Source organism: Paramisgurnus dabryanus, chromosome 16 (assembly GCF_030506205.2).
Source record: "Paramisgurnus dabryanus chromosome 16, PD_genome_1.1, whole genome shotgun sequence".
Taxonomy (NCBI): domain Eukaryota; kingdom Metazoa; phylum Chordata; class Actinopteri; order Cypriniformes; family Cobitidae; genus Paramisgurnus; species Paramisgurnus dabryanus.
The window spans coordinates 15,684,396-15,688,918 of record NC_133352.1 but is presented as its reverse complement, the minus strand read 5'-3'; positions in this window follow the sequence as shown (position 1 = coordinate 15,688,918).

Genomic DNA, 4,523 nt, shown 5'->3' with positions numbered 1-4,523 from the left:
CCCACATTACGAATTATACTATGGCGAAGAGCTGGCTCATGAATATTAATCAAGTTCAGTGACGTTTGTCTAATATGTTTTCCCTGCCGCCCAATTTACAGATCCGTCCTTAATAGTATTCGAATAGCATGGTAGTTTGTTGGATGAGGGGATAATATAGTTCCGGTACACATTTTAGTGCAAATCCATGCACACTTTTACGATTGACCCACAGTTCATTAAAAAAAGAGGGAGGAGTTTATGAAGCACTAAATTAATAAGTGATGCTTAACTGAATTATAAAGTAAAATTAGGAAACATTGTTAACACCATGTCGACGTAACAACAGTCTGATCCCATTACGCGTTATGCATATTAGGCTACTATATAAACACTAAATGTTTATTTAAAAAAACGGTACATTCTTTCTGTGCATATGTAGCATAAGTTGATTTGCTGGAAGGCATATGAATATTATAGCTCACGTGATGCAACTTTTATGGAGCCTATCTTCCCCAGGAAGACCCTTAAAAACACGGACGACGTCCTTGTTTATCATTGGAAGTAAGTTAGCGTGAGAGTGAGGTAGAGCAGGATGTGAGCTAGAAGCTGTAACAAATAGCTTTTGTGTAGTTTACAATCAGACATTTGAAGGTAAATTATATCCTTGCTTGATTATATCATGCTTGGAACTTGGTACAGTAATTTACTGTCTAGCATGACTTCTATCGTGCTTACCCAATAGTGCCACCTAGTGTCAAACTCACAAAAGCATCAAAGTTTGACACAATAAATGCATAAGATACACCTTCCTCGTGGCTTAACAGAGACAGATTTTCAGTTCGTTCTCTGCTGTTCTTGTGCTGTAAGAGCAAATGCAGATAGTCAGGCACAGCTTGGACGATTTTTGTTATGGTGCCATAAAATAAGTTGGGTTAGCATGAGCTGCAGTCCAGCATACTGGCCACTAGGGGCCAGGAAACATTAAAGGGGACAATTCACCAGACTTTTTTAAGATGTGAAATTAATTTTTGGTGTCCCCAGAGTACGTATGTGAAGTTTTAACTCAAAATACCATATAGATAATTTATTGTAACATGTTAAAATTGCCACTTTGTAGGTTGGGGCAAAAAATTTGCCGTTTTGGGTGTGTCCCTTTAAATGCAAATGAGCTGATCTCTGCACAAAATGGCAGTGCCGTGGTTGAATAGTGCAGATTAAGGGGCGGTATTATCCCCTTCTGACATCACAAGGGGAGCCAAATTTCACCTATTTTTTTCACATGCTTGTTAAGAATGGTTTACCAAAACTAAGTTACTGTTATTTTATTTTTTTTACATTTTCTATGTTGATAAAAGCACTGGGGGCCCAATCATAGCACTTAAAGATGGAAAAAATCAGATTTTCATGACATGTCACCTTTAAATAATAAAAATTCTTACAGTAAAAGCTTAATTTTACCTTAAATATGGCATTTTAAAACAGATCCTTGACATTAAATTCATTTCAGATGGCAGCTGTTTTATGTTTGCACAGTAAATTTGCATAATTAACTCAACTTTATTCATATAATTTCATTTTTTATACATCCTCCCCTGTTGTAACTTATATTACCTATTATCTGACCTTCATCTCAATGGCCATTCAAGAGTCGATGTTACTGTGTATTTCTGATTAGACATCCTTTATGTTATCATGATGAGTCTGCCTTTGTCTATGTCAACAGCAGCTCTTTGATAATGTCAATCAATGTTGGTTTATAGACAGGGAGATTTCAGTTCATCTGTATGAGAGGTGAATCTGTGCAGCTTTTCTCTTCTGTAAGGAAAGGAAATTGACTCAGTACACATTGCAGTAGCCATCCTGCATTCAATAGCACCATTCATGAAGTCTAAGCACCACAGTACTGCATAACCCCCACACCATGGACATTTTTTTCCAAAGCAGAGATGTTAACTATACTCCTTTATACACATCAGTCCCAGCAGAATAAAGCTTAGAGAGAAGCGCTTTTAACCTACCTTACCCTCTCGTTTCGGGTTGTTCTGAAACAAGTTGTAAACAATTTTTTTTTTTAAATGTTTTGTGAGCCGATCATGGCCTATACATGCAATAACATACATTGTACTGTAAATATTTGTGACCCTGCCTGTAAAATCCAAGCTAAAGTCATGTTTTTGTGATTATAAGGTAAAGAATAACCTGTGAAAATATAACCTTGATATCTTTAATATTGACAGAGTCAGGTCATGTCAAAGATGGAAATCAATAGGAAATCAATGAGTGAAATTAAACTTTGATGCTCCTAATCTCACAGTTATGAGACTTTAACCTGGATTTCACAAACGGGTCACATTAAAGAGCAATGCTGTGCCATGAATACTAAAGCTTCTTAGCTCTGTGATCATCTTATAGGAATATGCATGTGTCCAAACGACACTGTTGCCATGCATGACATCAGAAGTTAATTATGCAAAATGTGTTGTCATCAATGACACAAGAAAACCAATTTCTGGAATTTGTTTTGATGTAGTAAAAAATACATTTGTATTGTTTGATGACACCATTAGGATCAGTTATGTAATTAATCGAAATGTAGTTTTCATTATATACAACAATTAACAGGCTAAATAGAATATAGCCATATGTGTAGAATGTATGTAATGCATTTTAAATTGTATTTATCTAAAATGATTTTGGTAATAAAATGCTGAACTAAGTGATGTCACAGGAATAAAAAGCTTACTTAGAAATGCACCGTATTAAATCCCTCTCTGTGTTCTAGGAACTTTCATACACTGAATTCTTTGTTTCTTCACATGGGAGCGTGGCTTAGTTACCTTAAGCCTGTGTAGAATGTGAAGGTCATGGATTTAACATGTGGTCTCATAGCATCCACTTGTTGCTAAGCAAACATGGTCTACTTCACTCAATTACACAAAAAATATTTCTAGGAAATTGCAAAGCTTGTTGGATTTTTGCTGATTTTTGTTCACCCACATTTAAGTGCCCTTAAGCACAATGAAAGTTAAGATGTAAGCTATAGGCTCATGTTTGTCTAATGTTAAGTCATGGTTTTCCATAAAATTCTCACTTCTTAATGAGAGAAAAACCCAGGTTGTTGTGTTTGGACCTTTAGACTTTTCAGGTACTTCTGACAGTGATTTTGGCCTTCTATGTAAACACTTTTAATCAGGATTGTATTTAAGGCTATGAGTTATATGCGTTTTTGTTTTGCTTTTGTATTTGCATTTGTCAAGATTTTGTAACAAAGTAACCCTAAATGTTCTGCTATTTCTGACATTGATGTATTTAATTTCCTAATTGTGTTGTTTTTCCCTTTCAGAAATGTCAATGTGGTTTGTTAACACAAGATATGATTGATTACCCTTTGACTGTGGGATTTGACATGTTAGTGTTAATTCACTGTTTTGTAACACTGATTCAGCAGAAGACTGTAAGACATAGGCAGGTATTTCTTTTAGAAAATAATAAGAAACAGAAGAAAACAAGAAAATCTATTTATTAGTTTAAGATTAGGTCTTTATGGCAACATTCATTAAGGTTTTTACATGAATTTTTGATCAGTAAGTACATAGCTGGCTGGAGACAAGTACGTCCCTGTTGACAATAAATTAAATAAATTTAAAAAATAGCTTACATCAGAGGTTTCCCAAACTACCCAAATTTACGAATACTATAGTAAAGGATCTGGCAATAAATATTAAATAGTCAAGGGTCTAGTCAAGGCACGATATGCTTTAAGCTAATCAGGTAAGCGTACCTAACGGAAAATATAATAATTAAAAAAATCAACCTTTTGCCATAGAACTATTTGTAATTTTGCCACTGAGATAGGCACACTCGTTCGTACCCTTTGTGTGTTTTGCACATAGACAGGTTTTGCATACCATAGATATGCATATAAAGGCTAGATGGCTCAAGGCGGAGTCAGCTGTGTCGTCACTTGGCGGCCATCTTAGGTCAGTGCTGCCATAGTGCTGCTCCCTGCTGCTGTGGACGGAAGGTGAGTGACATACGCCAACTAAAATGCTCGTAACTTGCTGAATTCTTGACGGATTTACAAACGGTTTGGTTTTTTACAAACGTTATTAACGTGGCTATAATTCTGGATGCTTTAACATGTTTCATGAATTTTTTATTTATTTTTAGTATACGTATTCAGTGTCATAGGTACATCTTTGACGTTTATAACAAACCAATCCGTTTGAAAATCGGTAAAAAATTAAGCAAGTTATGGTCATTTAAAAGTACCTGCATCATTAAAACTCAATGCTACGAGTGAGCGAGCGCCCTGTCCTAAGATGGCCGCCAAAATGCGGACGTTCCACTCAATTGGCCATCAGCGCGGACGAGCCATCTAGCCTTTATATACATATCTATGTTGCATACAGCCAAAAACAGAAAACGCTTATGTCACATGACCTTAATGGGCGTGTCTTATAGCACCGCTCTCGCGGTATTTTGGTGTCATACTTCTATCGGTCTGCGCAGCGCCGTCTTTTGTCGAGTACGCCTAAACT